Source organism: Cherax quadricarinatus, chromosome 92 (assembly GCF_038502225.1).
Source record: "Cherax quadricarinatus isolate ZL_2023a chromosome 92, ASM3850222v1, whole genome shotgun sequence".
Classification (NCBI taxonomy): domain Eukaryota; kingdom Metazoa; phylum Arthropoda; class Malacostraca; order Decapoda; family Parastacidae; genus Cherax; species Cherax quadricarinatus.
Window position 1 is genome coordinate 8,102,139 of NC_091383.1, and position 20,385 is coordinate 8,122,523.

The following is a 20,385-nucleotide window of genomic DNA, read 5'->3' on the forward strand; positions in this document are numbered from 1 at the left end:
GATGAGGGGAAAAGGGTGAGTGGTGCACTTAGGAGTCTGTGGAGACAAAGAACTTTGTCCTTGGAGGCAAAGAGGGGATTGTATGAGAGTATAGTTTTACCAACGTTCTTATATGGGTGTGAAGCATGGGTGATGAACGTTGCAGCGAGGAGAAGGCTGGAGGCAGTGGAGATGTCATGTCTGAGAGCAATGTGTGGTGTGAATATAATGCAGAGAATTCGTAGTTTGGAAGTTAGGAGGTGCGGGATTATCAAAACTGTTGTCCAGAGGGCTGAGGAAGGGTTGTTGAGGTGGTTCGGACATGTGGAGAGAATGGAGCGAAACAGAATAACCTCAAGAGTGTATCAGTCTGTAGTGGAAGGAAGGCGGGGTAGGGGTCGGCCTAGGAAAGGTTGGAGGGAGGGGGTAAAGGAGGTTTTGTGTGCGAGGGGCTTGGACTTCCAGCAGGCATGCGTGAGCGTGTTTGATAGGAGTGAATGGAGACAAATGGTTTTTAATACTTGACGTGCTGTTGGAGTGTGAGCAAAGTAACATTTATGAAGGGGTTCAGGGAAACTGGCAGGCCGGACTTGAGTCCTGGAGATGGGAAGTACAGTGCCTGCACGCTGAAGGAGGGGTGTTAATGTTGCAGTTTAAAAACTGTAGTGTAAAGCACCCTCCTGGCAAGACAGTGATGGAGTGAATGATGGTGAAAGTTTTTCTTTTTCGGGCCACCCTGCCTTGGTGGGAATCGGCCAGTGTGATAATAAAAAAAAATAATAAAAATAAATGTAGGATATGTTGTCTATACTGAAAGAGGTATTTGAGTTTGTTTCCTCAATATTGCTATGATTATTTTATCAGTAAAGTTGAGAAGTATTCTCCGGTTCAGTTTATGGCCCTTAAACGTTATCATTGCTAAACATTTGTCACTGGACATGCAGTAGTGACATAACTGGAGTTTACCCCCCATCCCCCTGCCCTTGAATTTCATGGGGGTGACACCAGAGATTCCGCCCCAGGTGACACCAACTCTAGCGACACCTCTGCTCCGGAGTAGCCTGCCAGACGAAATCTTGCCAAGTCACCGAATACCGATGACGTGTCGCTCAAGGGCACGAGCAGGTCGTGCGATCCAGAGAGTGAATCCTGCAGCGACTACTCCACACCGACCATTCCAGACAAGACCATACCCCGTTACGCCACAGTCAAGCGATGTTTCCCGATGCGTTTTGAAGAGTTGCAGTATCTGTCATGATGCAGGAAGGCAATCAGTAATGCCTCCCATGCTCATTGCCTTGGACCATGATGTTTTTAAATGCCCTCCCCCCTTTTTATATTCTTTGCTCCCTGTAGGATTTTTTTGGGTCCATGTCCACATGTATTTATATGTTTTTATTTTGTGTTCTGTGCCCTGTTCCTGCGAGAGAAAGACTTGAGCCTTTTTCAGGCGAATCACAGTCGAGGACGACCACGGGTACACGGCCAAGCAAAATGTAGACAGGAAGCCGACATGCCTAGTTCCAAACCTGTCTCTCTCACTCATGTACCTGACAGCGTAGAGATAACAAGCTGACTCACGGGCATGGTCATCTTGGCTACCTTAACACAATGCCTGTGTACAGGACCCCAATAACGTTATATGTCTCTGAAGTCTTATCATTCACCGCTACCAGATTTACACACACACAATTCTCGAGTTAGATTCCCGGAGAGGGTTGAATGAAACATTGGGCGTGTTTCCATACACCAGCTGTCTATGTTCACCCATCAGTATAAAATGGGTACCTGGGTGTTAGTGAACTGGTGTGGGTCGCATCCTGGGTGTTAGTGGACTGGTGTGGGTCGCATCCTGGGTGTTAGTGGACTGGTGTGGGTCACATCCTGGGTGTTAGTGGACTGGTGTGGGTCACATCCTGGGATGAAACTTACCTAATTTTTCTGAAAGGCTCTTCGTAACAATGTGCTTTCTATAGAGTATGGTCTGTATACCTTGTACAGTGGACCCCCGGTTAACGATATTTTTTCACTCCATAAGTATGTTCAGGTGCCAGTACTGACCGAATTTATTCCCATAAGGAATATTGTGAAGTAGATTAGTCCATTTCAGACCCCCAAACATACACGTACAAACGCACTTACATAAATACACTTACATAATTGGTCGCATTCGGAGGTAATCGTTATGCGGGGGTCCACTGTACATGTAGAATTATAATAAAAAAGAAGAGCTAAACTTACAAGGGTCATACATTATTATTATAATCAATGAGGAAGCGTTAAACCCCAAGGGTCATACAGTGCAGCAAGGCAGGGATTGAACTTGATTGCCTTTCATTTATCATGTGCTGTATGAACCCTATGAGTTTATTATTATAATAAAAAAAGTGCTAAACCACAAGGGTTATAAAGTGTTGAAGGGCAGGAAGCCCTATGAATTTAAAAGCTCACTTAATACAGTTGACCCCCGCATAACAATTACCTCCGAATGTGACCAATTATGTAAGTGTATTTATGTACGTGCGTTTGTACGTGTATGTTTGGGGGTCTGAAATGGACTAATCTACTTCACAATATTTCTTATGGGAACAAATTCGGTCAGTACTGGCACCTGAACATACTTCCGGAGTGAAAAAATATCGTTAACCGGGGGTCCACTGTAATTAGGTTTTTAGAATGGCATGGTCATGCTGGGTTATGTTTACATGGGAGGAGGCTGGATGTTTGAGTAGGTCAACATGACTAAAAATGAAAGTAAGTTTATTATAATTATAAGGGAGTGCTAAACTCATAGGTTTAAAAAAAAGGTAAATTTACAACTTTTTGGGGAATGAGTCACTGTTGTAGTGAAAGTACTCAAAGGTTATGTATAATACAAAGGATATTGAATGATAATGTAGGACTCTGCATTCTTCTTGGTTCAGGATACCGAATCGAGAGGCTAGTGTAGTAAGGGCAGTAGTAGAGGACCGTGTCAGTCTTCCCACCTATCTAGGGGACGGAGCCTCCACCGAATCGAGACGCTAATATATTCATTCACTCAATTTCATTGGTAGTAGAGGACCGTGTCAGTCGTCCCTCCTAGATAGGGGACGGAGCCTTCACCAAATCGAGACGCTAGTATATTCATTCACATTTACTTTAAATGTCCTAAACCTATCCAACAGATATTCAACAAAGGACACGCATTCATCCCACATATGAACATCTTCAAATATAACAGCCAGGTAACCTTTCATAACTATTTCAGACACAATCTGCATCACTTTAACAATTAAACAATAATACATACCAGGTAGCTTTCCACAGGCTTCCCATCCTAGTATGCACTTGCTGCCTCAGGTTTGCACTTGCCATTTCTGGTTTCCACTCACTGCTTCTGGCTACCTCTTTTTAGCTATGGCTCCCCAGACTCTAAAATCACATTCATCAACCTGTAAGACAGAAACCGCCTTTCAGAAATCTAAAGAACAAATTACAGCCTCTCCTCACTTTACAACGAAGTTCCGTTCCTAAGGCCACGTCGGTAAATGAATTCATCGCTAAGTGAGGAGAATAATATAATGGTAGTGGGTTTGTGACAACCATCTTCAATAATGTTTCAGTGTCACCTCTGCACCATTTATAATATTTCTGGTATATTTTTAAATGTTTGTACAGCAGTGTACTGTATATTGTTATGACCAAACTAGAGGAAATCAGCTCTAATATACATTATTTAGATACAGTATACACACTGGTCAGAGAGTTCGTCGTAAGTCCGAGGTGTCGGTAAATGAGTACGTTGCTAAGTGAGGAGAGGCTGTATTGCCAGCACCAAATAAGAGACATTTAACACACTTAAAACCTCTTCAAATCTACAATCTTTGCAGCAACTTCTAATCAAGAGCAAATGGATAATTTTCAGTAACAAAAACTTTGGCAAATTTACTTGCAACTACCTACGTCATGACCCCACAAAGTTATACTAAAATGGCCAACAGATGACTTCTAGTCATTTACATTTACTTTAAACGTCCTAAATCTCTCCTAGAGATATTCAAAATGGAACGCAGGTTCATCCCACATATTACAAACTAACTTCAGTTATAATAACCAGGTAAGTTCTAAAATCCTACAAGAGCCTCATGGATAAATAATACAAAGATGGAAATCTACAATATTTGGTAACTTTAAAGAGACCTATTTTACAAACAAAAAGGCACGGAAACAGAAACGTCTGCTGCAACCCTGGAAAAGGAAGGCATGATCATGGATTTTTCATATGATTTATGAGGCCCTGGCCAGAATTCCGCATAAAATAAACTGTCTAGCCTTAGATAAAATCCTCCATGGTAAGGTCAGCATAAGAGAAGAAGTTTGTGTTCTTGCAATGGGCTCAGAACTGCATCTACAATTTAATGCAATGATGCAAAAACACAGCATGTTCCTAATACCCAGTGTAATCCTTGGTTTTAACAAAATTGTTAAGCAATAAGGTCCATTATTCCTGAAGTTAGATGCTTCAATGGGACACATTTCTATGGCCCCAAGGGAGATTTGACTATACACAAACATGCATACCATACAGTTCTTTCCTCTAGTTGACTTTCGTTCGGGCAGCAGCCGTCATGTGAACAGGTGAAGATTGCTTTGGTCATTTTCTTGTCTTTTCACCACTGTTGGTTTTCAGGAAGTTTTGTTTTCCAATTCACAGGTCCATTAATGATCTATGATGATCTCTGCCCCTACAATGTTCCTAGAAAGAAAAAAAAAAGGTTAAGAGACCGCACACACAAGAAGCGGTTGGCCACAAACACGTTACCAGCAAGTCTAAACTCCCTTCATACCAGTTATGACCAATATGGTCTTTGAAAAAAAACAAGAACCTCTGGTCCAACTGGTACAACCCCTGGGTAATCCAGGCACAGAACCCCTGAAGAAGCTTGTTTAGATTATCATAACTATAGTGTGGGTGGCATAACCCACCAGCATTATAAGAAAATGCTAACCATTAAATATGCTTATTGCAGTACAAATCACAACCACATGACTTTGCAGATTTAAAGTGCAATACTGTAGGGAGGTTTGCTGAGACAATGCAGCTGAAATCTCAGGTTCAAACACCATGTTACTGAAGCAGAAGCACACAATGACACTACAAGTATACAATGCAATACTGTCTAGAGACAGGATCATGCAATCCACATTAAGACTTCAGGACAAGCACCCAGCCCCCTCCCTATACATAAAGAATACAAGAGTTGCCTTTTGGCTAGTTCACCTGCTTATAGCAAGATAAACTAGATAGAAATAAATGAGCTACTGATAGCAGGAATTATACAGACAATATTTACAGATGATGCAAAAAACAAATCATTTGCAAGAAAGACAGTTGGAGCTGGCTTCAATCAGGCTTGTTGCTTCACTAGGGTCCCACACACCATCCCAAGTCTAGTGGGGTTCCTTCTCATTGGCTTTGTTCAACCAAAGAGCTGTCATAAGAGTCCTTGTGGAACTCTCCAATGACCAAAGGACAGACGCTCCATCGTGCCCCTTAACATAAACATCTGCTGCTGACCCAGAAAAGGAGAGCATGAGCAGGGCCTTTTTATTTATTTATTTATATATTATTTGGACATGATACATAGATACATAGTTGTACAAAAAAAAATACAGTGGTTGAGTGTACATGCCAAAAGCCCTTTGCATGCACAGCATTGTGGGCAGCTTAAAATTAACTCAAGATTAACTAAGCAATGATATATTCAGTGGTAAAAATACAGTAAACAAATTATAACATGAAGTACAAATGAGTACCTGAAATAAGAGGCTTTATTGTTGTACAAATTTGTAACACCTTTGATGAGTTACTGAGCATTCAAGAGAATGGAGTATTCTATTAGGTAATGTAGTTTGACAGGGTCACAGGTTATACATTTATGAGATACAGTTAATCAGTATTTAATTAGTTGTGGGTAAGTGGTTTTTAAGAAGAGTCTTGAATTGATAAGCAGACAGTGTTTCTTTTATATTCACAGGTAATGAATTCCAGATTTTTGGGCCTTTTATGTGAATTGCATTTTTACATAGTGCGAGATGGACACGAGGAACATCAAAGAGTGATCTGTGCCTTGTGTTGTGGTCATGTGTTCTGTTGAGGTTGGTAAGGAGATGTTTGAGGGGAGGGTTTATATCAGAGTTAAGTGTTTATGTATGTAGCAGGTACAATAATAAGTATGGATGTTTTGTACGGTGAGTAAGTTTAGAGCTTTGAATATTGGGGGAGTATGCTGCCTGTAGTGGGAATTTGTTATCATTCTGACTGCAGCCTTTTGTTGGGTAATTAATGGTCTGAGATGGTTTATTGTTGTTGAGCCCCATGCATAAATTCCATAGGTGAGATAGGGGTAAATGAGTGAGTGATATAGGGCCAGGAGGGCTGGCTGTGGAACATAGTACAGTATCTTCGATAGAATGCCTACGGTCTTGGAGATTTTCTTGGAAATGTGTTGTATATGAGTTTGAAATTTGAGTCAATTATCAAGGTGGATTCCTAAGAATTTTCCCTCTGTGAGCTTTGTGATAACTTATCCGTTTATTATCCTAAGAGGGACATCAGTGGTTCTGTTTCCAAAGTGTATGAAGTAGGTTTTGTCAATATTGAGAGTGAGTTTATTAATCATCATCCAGGTAGATATTTTCTGTAATTCACTATTTACAGTATTGGCTAGCATGACTGGGCTCGGGTGAGAGAAGACGTATGTAGTGTCATCTGCAAATAGTGCGGGTTTGAGTAGTTGTGATACATTTGGTAGGCTGTTTATGTAAATGAGAAAGAGAAGAGGGCCAAGGACACTTCCTTATGGGACACCAACTGTAACTGGCTGTGTGGAAGACTTTGCTCCATCTGTATACACATATTGGCTTCTGCTGCTAAGGTACAACTTTAGGTAGTTGAGAGTGACCTCTTATACCATAGTGAGACAATTTTATGTGCAGCAAATCATGGTCAACTGTATCAAAAGCTTTGCGTAAATCAATGAAGATCCCCAATGGGACTTCCTTCTTCTCGAGTGCAGTGACAGGGGTTGAGTATGTTGTGGGAGATGAGGTAGGAATAGATTCACTTATGAATTAATTTTTCAAAGATTTTAGAGAGAGGGTGTAAGTTGGATACTGGCCTATAGTTATTCAAGTCTGTTTGATCTCCTCCTTTATGTATCAGGGTGACCCTCGCTATTTTGAGAACTGTGGGGAAGGTAGAAGTTTCAATGGATTTGTTAAAGAGTGTCGCAATGATTGGTGACAGCACTTGTGAAGCTTTTTTGTATATAAAGGGTGATAAGGTATTTAACCCGTAAACGGTCCAAACGTATATATACGTTTTTACCGCTAGTGCCCCAAACGTATATATGTTTTATTTGTCATACATTCAACATTGCCATGATAAGCCTGAGTTGCCTAGACATGAGAATGGGTATGTGCACTCACTGTGTGCCATATTAAAATAATTGGGGATGCCTGGGTACCATATGCTCTTTTTTCCTATTAAAAGCAAACTATTTTTTTTTTCCTCAAAAAAGTTGGGGCACTACGACCGTTTATGGGTTAAATCTCCTGTCTTGCTTTTTTAGTGTTGATAATAAGGGAGCCTTCTGTTGGGTTAGTCGGAGCTAGGAACAGTGTGTTCGGGTAGTTGCCAGTGAGGTAGTCATTGGGTGGGGTATTTGAGCTTGGGATTTTATTGGCAAGGTTTTTTTCCTATGGTGGAGAAGAAAAAATCGAGTTGTTTGCTGTTTCAGTTGGTGGGAGTTGATGTTCATCTGGTTTTGTTAGTTCAATTGCACTATTTCCTGATATCTTTTTTGTTCCTAGAATTTCTGAAAGGGTTTTCCAGGTCTTTCTTATATCACCTTTTAAGTTGGATAATTTGTTCTCATAATACAATTCTTTTGCCCTTCTTATCAGGTTGGTTAGGATTGATGAGTAACATTTTGTTTGGCCTTTGGTTATGTGACCCATTCTATACTGCTTTTCGTATAGGTGCTTTATATTTATGGATCTGAAGATGCTAGGTGTTAGCCAGGGACTGTTCAGTCTCTTAGCTGTGATCTATTTGGTTTTTTAGGGCAGTGCTTGTTATAGAGGTATTGGATCTTTTTTAGATAATTATTAATGCATTCGTCAGTATCTGTATAGGTTTCTAGCTCAGTTAGTTAGTTAGTAGTTAGTTTAATATTTTTATTATGCACCCCATACCCATTCTGTGGGCGGTAGTCAAAAGATTACAGAGGTACATAATGGGTCCAGGGACTGGGCCTCAAAGTTTTGATAGCTGAGCAAGTTACAAAGGTAATGAACTCACTCAGTTAGCCAGTCGATGTTTGTCATTGCTGTTGTGAAGTTATTAATGGCTGCTTCATTTTGAAGTCTGAAGGTTACTTTAGTAGTGTCTTGGGGTAATTTGCCTATGAGAAAGGTAGGGTAGCAGTCTGTGGTATTATCTGTGATTATGCCTGATTTTAAAGGAGATATGGTGTTGGTCCAGATGTGGTCTAGTCTAGTCTCTGTAATTCTTGTAGGTTTTGTTACTGTTGGTAGCAACAAGCAGTTACTCATAGATTAATGATGCTCTGTCCAGAATTCCTTGTAAAATAAATAGTCTAGGTTTGGATAAAATTCCTCCAAGGTAAGGTCAACATAGGTGAACAGGCTTCTGTTCCTGCAATGGGCTCAGAACTGCATCTACAATTTAAAGCATTGATGCCAAAAAACAGCATCTTTCATGTCATTACCTTTGTAACTAGTTCAGCTATCATAACTTTGGGGTCCAGTCCCTGGACCCATTATGTACCTTTATAATCTTTTGACTACCGCCCACAGGATGGGTATGGGGTGCATAATAAAGATATTAAACTAACTCATGAGAACCATTATCCCCCAGACAACTACATACACTTAAATAACCAGTGTAATCCTTGGTTTTAACAAAATTTGTTAAGCATCTGTTGCAGCCTGGTCCCTAAGCATCTTTCTGCAATATGGTTGCAGGTAGCCCTGTTTATTGCAATATGTACAGTAATAAGGCTTAAAAGCCCCCTGCCACTTGGCATAGGCTGGGGTCCTTGACCCTGGGGAACTGGGCTCTTCCTACCTGTTCTCTATAGTCCTGGACCTGTGATGGCTGACTTAAAACTGTCCTGGGCAGGTACTGGAGAATTAGGCTTATTAACCCGTAAACGGTCCAAACGTATATATACAGTGGACCCCCGCATACCGATGGCATCACATAACGATTAATCCGCATACCGCTTGCTTTAATCGCAAAAATTTTGCCTCGCATACCGCTTAAAAACCCGCTCACCGATTTTCGTCCGAGACGCGTCCAATGTGCACCCTCAGCCAGCCTCACATGTGCCGCCGGTGGCATTGTTTACCAGCCAGCCTCCGCGGTAACATCCAAGCATACAATCGGAATATTTCGTATTATTACAGTGTTTTCGGTGCTTTTTCTGGAAAATAAGTGACCATGGGCCCCAAGAAAGCTTCTAGTGCCAACCCTACAGCAATAAGGGTGAGAATTCCAATAGAGATGAAGAAAGAGATCATTGATAAGTATGAAAGTGGAGTGCGTATCGCCGACCTGGCCAGGTTGTACAAGAAACCCCAATCAACCATCGCTACTATTGTGGGCACCAGAAAGGCAATCAAGGAAGCTGTTCTTGCCAAAGGTTTAACTGTGTTTTCGAAACAAAGATCGCAAGTGATGGAAGATGTTGAGAGACTCTTATTGGTGTGGATAAATGAAAAACAGCTAGCAGGAGATAGTGTCTCTCAAGCGATCATAAGCGAAAAGGCTAGGAAGTTGCATGAGGATTTAATTAAAAAAATGCCTGCAACTAGTGCTGATGTGAGTGAATTTAAGGCCAGCAAAGGTTGGTTTGAGAGATTTAAGAAGCGTAGTGGCATACATAGTGTGATAAGGCATGGTGAGGCTGCCAGTTCGGACCACAAAGCGGCTGAAAAATATGTGCATGAATTCAAGGAGTACATAGAGACTGAAGGACTGAAACCTGAACAAATGTTTAATTGTGATGAAACAGGCCTGTTTTGGAAGAAAATGCCAAGCAGGACCTACATTACTCAGGAGGAAAAGGCACTCCCACGACATAAGCCTATGAAAGACAGACTTACTTTGTTGATGTGTTCCAATGCTACTAGTGATTGCAAAGTTAAGCCTTTATTAGTGTATCACTCTGAAACTCCCAGAGCGTTCAGGCAAAAGAATGTCCTCAAGGAGAATTTGTGTGTGCTGTGGAGGGCAAACAGTAAGGCATGGGTCACTAGGGACTTTTTCTATGACTGGTTACACCATGCATTTGCCCCCAATGTGAAAGATTACCTAACTGAAAAGAAATTAGAACTTAAGTGCCTCCTGGTGTTAGACAATGCCCCTGGTCATCCTACAGACGTGGCAGAGCGACTTTATGGGGACATGAAATTCATTAACATCAAGTTTTTGCCTCCTAATACCACTCCTCTCCTGCAGCCCATGGACCAGCAGGTTATTGCAAACTTCAAAAAACTGTACACAAAAGCTCTGTTTGAAAGGTGCTTTGTAGTGACCTCAGAAACTCAACTGACTCTAAGAGAGTTTTGGAGAGAGCACTTTAATATCCTCAATTGTGTAAACCTTATAGGTAAGGCTTGGGAGGGAGTGACTAAGAAGACCTTGAACTCTGCTTGTAAGAAACTGTGGCCAGAATGTGTAGACAAAAGGGATTTTGAAGGGTTTGAGGCTAACCCTGAGAGGATTATGCCAGTTGAGGAATCCATTGTGGCATTGGGAAAGTCCTTGGGGTTGGAGGTTAGTGGGGAGGATGTGGAAGAGTTGGTGGAGGAGGACAATGAAGAACTAACCACTGATGAGCTGATAGATCAACTTCAACAGCAAGAGGCCAGACCTGAGGAAACTGGTTCAGAGGAGGGGAGAGAGAAATTGAAGAAGTTGCCTACTACAAAGATTAAGGAAATGTGTGCAAAGTGGCTTGAAGTGCAAACCTTTTTTGATGAAAATCACCCTCACACAGCTATTGCAAGCCGTGTTGGCAACCTGTACACTGACAATGTTGTGAAACACTTTAGGGAAGTCATAAAGGAACGAGAGGTACAGGCCACTATGGACAGATATGTTGTGCGAAAGAAGTCCAGTGACTCTGAAGCTGGTCCTAGTGGCATTAAAAGAAGAAGGGAAGTAACCCCAGAAAAGGACTCGACACCTCAAGTCTTAATGGAAGGGGATTCCCCTTCTAAACACTAACACTCTCTCTCCCCTCCTCCCATCCCATCAATCGTCACCAGATCTTCAATAAAAGTAAGTGTCATGTAATTGTGCATGCCTTTTTCAGTTTGTGTGTACTAAAATTAACATTTCATGTGGTAAAAATTTTTTTTTTTCATACTTTTGGGTGTCTTGCATGGATTAATTTGATTTCCATTATTTCTTATGGGGAAAATTCATTCGTATACCGATTATTTCGCATAACAATGACCCCTCTTGCACGGATTAAAATCGGTATGCGGGGGTCCACTGTATGTTCTTTCAACATTTGAAAGTATGTAAAGTAAAAGGACACAAGTGCAACTAATGTGACATTTATTGTGGCAACGTTTCGCTCTCCAGGAGCTTTATCAAGCCATTACAAACAATACATGGACACAGAGGGTATATAAAGGCTCAGAGTGAGGTGAATACTAGTGAGGTACCATTTCGATGTTCACTAGTGGTAGTAGTAGTAGTAGTAGTAGTGGTAGTGACAAAAGTAATATAATATGGTAGAGCAATTAATTCGTACATGAGTAAAAGGATATAAAAGCTATTACTCATGTACGAATTAATTGCTCTACCATATTGTATTACTTTTGTCACTACCACTACTACTACTACTACTACTACCACTAGTGAACATCGAAATGGTACCTCACTAGTATTCACCTCACTCTGAGCCTTTATATACCCTCTGTGTCCATGTATTGTTTGTAATGGCTTGATAAAGCTCCTGGAGAGCGAAACGTTGCCACAATAGGTGTCACATTAGTTGCACTTGTGCCCTTTTACTTTACATATTGTCGGTAATTCTACCAACTTTATTACAATTTGAAAGTATGTAAAAAAAGTAGATCATCATTTTTTTTTTTTTACATTTGAAAACGTGTAAAAAAACTTGGATCTACTTTTTTTTTTTTTATATTTGAAAATATGTAAAAAAAAAACGTAGATCTACTTTTGGAGCACTATGCATATGAACGTAGATCTGCTTGGACCATTTACGGGTTAAAACTCCGGTGGTTATTAGGCTGGAAAATGTGGCTTGAACTTCTGAAATTTCCTAATTCTACTGGTGGGTGGAGAAAACCTACCATTATTAGTAAGTTCTGGGTGGTAACTACTACCAAACTTTTGGTTAGCTAAAAAACTATCACTCACTTCTAAAGCATTATTAAAATCATCAAGATCCTTCTCCTCAAGATATGCCTTAAGGTCAGTAGGAACATTTCTCAAAAGATCCACTAGCAAAATTAGGGAAAGTATACCCTCATAATTGTCTATCACACCCTTTGAGCGGCAACACCTGTTTAGAAGTGACATCTCCTGACCATATTCCACCAAAGACTGACCTGCCTGAAACTTTAGTCCTCTAAACTTCTGCCGGTACCTTTCTGGCAAGATCTGATAAGCAAGTAAAACTACCTCCTTCAGTTTATTATAAGATAAGATAAGATTTCGTTTAGATTTTTAACCCCTGAGGGTTAGCGACCCAGGATAACCCAAGAAAGTCAGTGCGTCATCGAGGACTGTCTAACTTATTTCCATTGGGGTCCTCAATCTTGTCCCCCAGGATGCGACCCACGCCAGTCAACTAACACCCAGGTACCTATTTGCTACTAGGTGAACAGGACAACAGGTGTAAGGAAACACATCAAAATGTTTCCACCTGCCGGGAATCGAACCCGGGCCCTCCGTGTGTGAAGCGGGAGCTATAGCCACCAGGCCACTAGAGAACTAGCTGCTTGTAACCCTTTACCAATTAACTGGGTTCATACTAATGTTACCCATTCCATGTCCAGCCAATCTTGGGATCAGGCCATCCTTTCGAACAGGAAAAACTGGTCTGGGTCTTTCTCTAGGAGTGTGGGCACAAATTTTATGGCTTTATTCAAATTAAATGCCTCTACCCTATTTATTGTGGCTTGTTGAGAAGCAAACTGCCTCTTCTTGTCTCTTGAGACCTAAACATTTCCAAGTCTTTTTGTTCCTGTAACATTGTACGATCAATCTTTAACTGTTCTTTTTCTTCCCCAATTATGACTAATTTCAACTTTATAAGTTTTGCTTCATTATTCATGTTACTAGCAGTGGGATTTGATTCATTACTAGCAGTGGGATTTGATTCATTACTAGCAGTGGGATTTGAGTCATTAATAGCAGTGGGATTTGAGTCATTAATAACAGTGAGATATGATTCATTACTAGCAGTGGGATTTGATTCATTACTAGCAGTGGGATTTGATTCATTACTAGCAGTGGGATTTGATACATGGTCTTCTACAAGATCCCTGCCAGCACCAGACTTTCCAAAGGTGACAGACATTTTGGATATCACTAGCACAGCAGAAATTACATATATACAATAATAAACCACACAGCATAGTACATACACTAAATTATTATGTTCACAAGGAATTATTATCACATAACTCCCTAAAAATAAACAGGATTGCACACAAAAACCTGGCAGAAAAATGGGACTATTGCACCTGCAAAGGTAAATTATTCCCAGAAAATTACTGCTATTAATGACACCCTAAAAAATCAGCAATATTTCATCCATTGCAGCTATCCATTGTTATCCAATGGATGCAGCTATCCATACTATTATTATCCACCAATAACACCTCATTCTACTTATAACTGCTTCCCTTCAAACTCACAATTTCACTACACTCATATATCATTGCCTTCCCACAAAAATTCATACCACTAAGTATTATTTTTAGTGCAAAGCCTAACAGCTCCCTCCACTGCAGACCCCCAGACCTAGATAAGGGAACTCCATCCCTGACATACATATCATTTCTGCCATGTATGCCACTTTCCCATATTATTATTTTGACTACTGCTTGATAATACAAGAAATCACAAAAGTGCTTGCTTGGGATTTAACTATTTTTCCACTGTGGTTCTTATGCATATTGCGATATCATATGTTTAGTGTGACCTTATTGCACATTATCACATTTACTGTGACCTTATTGCACATTATCACATTTACTGTGACCTTATTGCACATTATCACATTTACTGTGACCTTATTGCACATTATCACATTTACTGTGACCTTATTGCACATTATCACATTTACTGTGACCTTATTGCACATTATCACATTTACTGTGACCTTATTGCACATTATCACGTTTACTGTGACCTTATTGCACATTATTACGTTTGTGACCTTATTGCACATTATCACATTTACTGTGACCTTATTGCACATTATCACATTTACTGTGACCTTATTGCATATCAGGTAGGTGGTGATGGTTGCCGATATGATGCTTTCCAGGGCATAGTTCTAGCTGCTCAGTCAAATTATGTTCCAAATAGGGAAATCAGATCAAACAAAAATGATCCTAAATGGATGAACAATAGATTAAAATATCTGATTGGTCAAAAGAGAGGCATATATAGGCAAATCAAAAGAGGAGAGGCGCAATTAAGAAATCGATATATTCAGTTAAAGAGAGAAATAAAAAAGGGAATTAGAAAAGCAAAAAGAGATTATGAGGTTAAAGTTGCAAAAGAATCGAAGACTAACCCAAAAGGATTCTTTCAGGTATACAGAAGTAAGATCAGGGACAAGATAGGCCCACTCAAAAGTTCCTCGGGTCAGCTCACTGACAGTGATAAGGAAATGTGTAGAATTTTTAACACATACTTCCTCTCAGTTTTTACACAGGAGGATACCAGCGATATTCCAGTAATGATAAATTATGTAGAACAGGACGATAATAAACTGTGCACTATTAGGGTCACAAGTGACATGGTCCTTAGGCAAATAGATAAATTAAAACCTAACAAATCCCCAGGCCCTGATGAACTGTATGCAAGGGTTCTAAAGGAATGTAAAGAGGAGCTTAGCACACCTTTGGCTAATCTTTTCAACATATCACTACAAACTGGCATGGTGCCAGATAAGTGGAAAATGGCAAATGTGATACCTATTTTCAAAACAGGTGACAGGTCCTTAGCTTCGAACTATAGACCAATAAGCCTAACCTCCATAGTGGGAAAATTTATGGAATCAATAATTGCCGAGGCAGTTCGTAGCCATCTTGAAAAGCATAAATTAATCAAAGAATCTCAGCATGGTTTTACAAAGGGGCGTTCCTGCCTTACGAATTTATTAACTTTTTTCACTAAGGTATTTGAGGAGGTAGATCATGGTAATGAATATGATATTGTGTATATGGACTTCAGTAAGGCTTTTGACAGGGTCCCACATCAGAGATTATTGAGGAAAATTAAAGCACACGGAATAGGAGGAGAAATTTTTTCCTGGATAGAGGCATGGTTGACAAATAGGCAGCAGAGAGTTTGCATAAATGGGGAGAAATCAGAGTGGGGAAGCGTCACGAGCGGTGTTCCACAGGGGTCAGTGTTGGGCCCCCTGCTGTTCACAATCTACATAAACGACATAGATGAGGGCATAAAGAGCGACATCGGCAAGTTTGCCGATGACACCAAAATAGGCCGTCGAATTCATTCTGACGAGGACATTCGAGCACTCCAGGAAGATTTGAATAGACTGATGCAGTGGTCGGAGAAGTGGCAGATGCAGTTTAATATAGACAAATGCAAAGTTCTAAATGTTGGACAGGACAATAACCATGCCACATATAAACTAAATAATGTAGATCTTAATATTACGGATTGCGAAAAAGATTTAGGAGTTCTGGTTAGCAGTAATCTGAAACCAAGACAACAGTGCATAAGTGTTCGCAATAAAGCTAATAGAATCCTTGGCTTCATATCAAGAAGCATAAATAATAGGAGTCCTCAGGTTGTTCTTCAACTCTATACATCCTTGGTTAGGCCTCATTTAGATTATGCTGCACAGTTTTGGTCACCGTATTACAGAATGGATATAAATTCTCTGGAAAATGTACAAAGGAGGATGACAAAGATGATCCCATGTATCAGAAACCTTCCCTATGAGGATAGACTAAGGGCCCTGAAACTGCACTCTCTAGAAAGACGTAGAATTAGGGGGGATATGATTGAGGTGTATAAATGGAAGACAGGAATAAATAAAGGGGATGTAAATAGTGTGCTGAAAATATCTAGCCTAGACAGGACTCGCAGCAATGGTTTTAAGTTGGAAAAATTCAGATTCAGGAAGGATATAGGAAAGTACTGGTTTGGTAATAGAGTTGTGGATGAGTGGAACAAACTCCCAAGTACCGTTATAGAGGCCAGAACGTTGTGTAGCTTTAAAAATAGGTTGGATAAATACATGAGTAGATGTGGGTGGGTGTGAGTTAGACCTGATAGCTTGTGCTAACAGGTCGGTTGCCGTGTTCCTCCCTTAAGTCAATGTGACCTGACCTGACTAGGTTGGGTGCTTTGGCTTAAGCCGGTAGGAGACTTGGACCTGCCTCGCATGGGCCAGTAGGCCTTCTGCAGTGTTCCTTCGTTCTTATGTTCTTATGTTCTTATCACATTTACTGTGACCTTATTGCACATTATCATGTTTACTGTGACCTTATTGCACATTATCACGTTTACTGTGACCTTATTGCACATTATCACATTTACTGTGACCTTATTGCACATTATCACATTTACTGTGACCTTATTGCACATTATCACATTTACTGTGACCTTATTGCACATTATCATGTTTACTGTGACATTATTGCACATTATCATATTTACTGTGACCTTATTGCACATTATCACATTTACTGTGACCTAATTGCACATTATCACATTTACTGTGACCTTATTGCACATTATCACATTTACTGTGACCTTATTGCACATTATCACATTTACTGTGACCTTATTGCACATTATCACATTTACTGTGACCTTACTGCACATTAGTATTAACTGGTCTTTCACCTTATAAAAAACTTGCTGCTCTCAAAATTATAAAATGTTATAAACAACTCGAGACCTTAATGCAGTAAGTCAGGCACAGATATACAATATCATTATTATAATAACAAAAATAATTATTGTATATGTGACCTACAAGACTCACGAAATCGTAATGACACGATTGCAAACAAACCATACCACGTGTCATTACGATTTTGTGAGTCATGTTGATGGTAGTGAGGGGACTTGAGCTAGAGTTCGTCACGGCCACGCTAGCTGGAGATTCGTCTGTAAAAACTTGCATTTGTGGTCACAGTGGTGGCCTATGCTAACCTTCCTATGGTGTAGAAATATACCTAGTTGGACGAATCTTATTGTGGGTAGCTGGTCCAGTGGCTAACGCGACGGTCTGGAGTTTTGAGACTCTCTGACCGTGGGTTCTATCCCCGCCTGTGGTATGGTTTGACCTACAAGGTCAGAAATACAATAATTCAGGAATTACAGTTAATGTCATTGATTCCCCCTCACATAGGCCTCCAAGAGGCATATGTGAGGTCAAATCAAATCAAAAGTTTATTCTCTATAAGGATTACAATGCGGGGTTTACAGAGGTCAATATCAGAGGTCAATATCAAAGTGAGGTCAATATCAAAGTGAGGTCAATATCAAAGTGAGGTCAATATCTAAGTGAGGTCAATAACTAAGTGAGGTCGATATCTAAGTGAGGTCAATAACTAAGTGAGGTCAATGTCTAAGTGAGGTCAATAACTGAGGTCAATATCTAAGTGAGGTCAATATCTAAGTGAGGTCAATAACTAAGTGAGGTCAATATGTAAGTGAGGTCAGTATCTAAGTGAGGTCAACATCTAAGTGAGGTCAATATCTAATACAATTTTTATGGTTCAACAAAGCAAAAATGACGGACCCTAATGGAAATAAGTCACTTTATGGGTTATCCTGGGTAATTTACAGTGTGTAAATTTATTTATTTATTATTGTTATTTGGACATGATACATAGTTGTACAAATTATTATTATAATCATGGGGAGCGCTAAACCCGTAGGATTATACAGCGCATTTGGGGGGATGGATGGAAGGTATTTAGGCTCAATTCAGGGAACTGGAGAACAGATCCAATTCCCTAGATCAAGAGCCCCTCACCAGCATCAAGGAACCTTCCTTAAGGGGTATAGTTGTACAGAGAAATACAGTAGTTGAGTATACATACCAAAACCCCCTTGTATACAGAGCATTATGGAAAGGCTTAAAAATAACTTAAAGAGGGCCCGGGTTCGATTCCCGGCGGGTGGAAACATTTCGACACGTTTCCTTACACCTGTTGTCCTGTTCACCTAGCAGCAAATAGGTACCTGGGTGTTAGTCGACTGGTGTGGGTGGCATCCTGGGGGACAAGATTAAGGACCACAATGGAAATAAGTTAGACAGTCCTCGATGACGCACTGACTTTCTTGGGTTATCCTGGGTGGCTAACCCTCCGGGGTTAAAAATCCGAACGAAATCTTATCTTATGAAGTACACATGAGTATTTCAAATACGAAGCTTTATAGTTGTACAAATTTGTATTATTATTTTTAAAATCAAGGGGAAGCGCTAAACCCGGAGGATTATACATCGCCTGGGGGGGGGATGTGGAAGGCATTCAGGCTTAATTCGGGGAACTGGAGCACAGATCCAATTTCCTAAATCAAGAACCCCTCACCAAGCTTTATAGTTATACAAATTTGTAGCACTTAAAACTTACACAAGCTGACGAAACTGTGATAAAGCAGCTAATAAGCTTGAGTAAAGTTGAACAGCACAGACACCATCTAATTCTAGCACCTCAACTATAAGTATGCAAGTATTTATGAAACTATTTGATAAATACTTACACGTAGAAGTGTTCAGTGGTGCTTCTTCCTGTCTTCTTTGTTGGGTTTATAAGGGCCACTGTCAGCACAAGCCGTATCGAGTCCGGTTTCTCGATGGTACGAGAAAAAAATTGTTGCCCAGGACTGGACGATGAGAGAAAAGGAACAAAAGTTCCTTTGTAAATAAAGATAGAAACTTGAAGTTTCTAATTAGATCCGGTGGACTCCCTTGCCAAGCTCCAGCAGAGAGGGACGCCCTTGCCAAGCCCCAGCAAAGAGGGACGCCCTTGCCAAGCCCCAGCAGAGAGGGACGCCAACCTGAGTTCAGTAATCGGCTTCCCACCAAAGACCGTTAAAGAATTTTCCGCAGAGTTTATTCTCTATAAGGATTACAATGTTGATTTTACAGAAATTTGGTTATTGTGTGGTTTACATGTTGTAAAATAGTGATTACAGAGTGTACCACTAGAACGCTTAGCATGGCTAGGCATTTCGGGCAGACTTAGTTTTATTCTTAATTGTAAAATATTACAAATTATGAGGTAAGTTGGTATTATGGCTAAGTGACTAAATACTAGTTTGTGAGTTTAGCAATGTGAATGCTTTTGTTTTGGCACAGTACATAGTTTCAGTATTGGAGTATCACAGGATTCATTATTTTAAGATTGAGATTAATATTTCTGTTTATGGTCAAATGAGTGAGTGTAAGTGTGAACCACCAGGTGGTATTCGTGTAGTTAGTTGACGGGGTGTATCAGGGAGATAAGATGTTTTCTAATGGTAGTTTTGAAGGTGATGAATGTGTCTGCAGTTCTAGAGTTCTCAGGTAGGGTATTCCAGATTTTAGGGCCTTTGACATACATTGAATTTTTGTAAAGGTTTAGTCGGACACGGGGAATGTCGTAGAGATGTTTGTGTCTGGTGTTATGCCTGTGGGTTCTGTCACAACTATCAAGAAAGCATTTTAGGTCAAGGTTGATATTAGAGTTTAAGGCCCTGTAGATGTAGATTGCACAGTAGTAAGTGTGGATGTACTGAACAGGGAGTAAGTTTAGGTCTATGAAGAGTGGGGGGGGGTGTGTTGCCAGGGATGGGATTTAGTGATTATTCTTACTGCAGCTTTTTGTTGTGTTATTATTGGCTTTAGGTGTGTTGCTGCAGTTGATCCCCAAGCACAAATAGCATAGGTGAGGTATGGATAAATAAGTGAGTGGTATAGTGTGAGAAGGGCATTTTGCGGCACGTAGTATCGTATCTTGGAGAGGATCCCAACCGTTTGGGATACTTTTTTAGTTATATGCTGGATATGGGTGCTGAAATTCAGGTTGTTGTCAAGGTATAAGCCTAGGAATTTGCCCCCATTATTTCTGGCAATTAGCGTGTTG

At 40.3% G+C, this 20,385-nt stretch overlaps 1 long non-coding RNA gene across 1 annotated transcript; it reads right to left on the reverse strand.

Moving 5' to 3' along the window:
• Positions 1–3,271: 3,271 nt before the first annotated feature.
• On the reverse strand, positions 3,272–19,198 carry LOC138855394 (uncharacterized). Its single transcript, XR_011394633.1, has 3 exons — positions 19,022–19,198; positions 4,543–4,717; positions 3,272–3,413 (listed from the first exon to the last, which is right to left on the reverse strand). It is a non-coding gene; the product is annotated as an uncharacterized lncRNA (long non-coding RNA).
• Between the last annotated feature and the right edge of the window lie 1,187 nt (positions 19,199–20,385).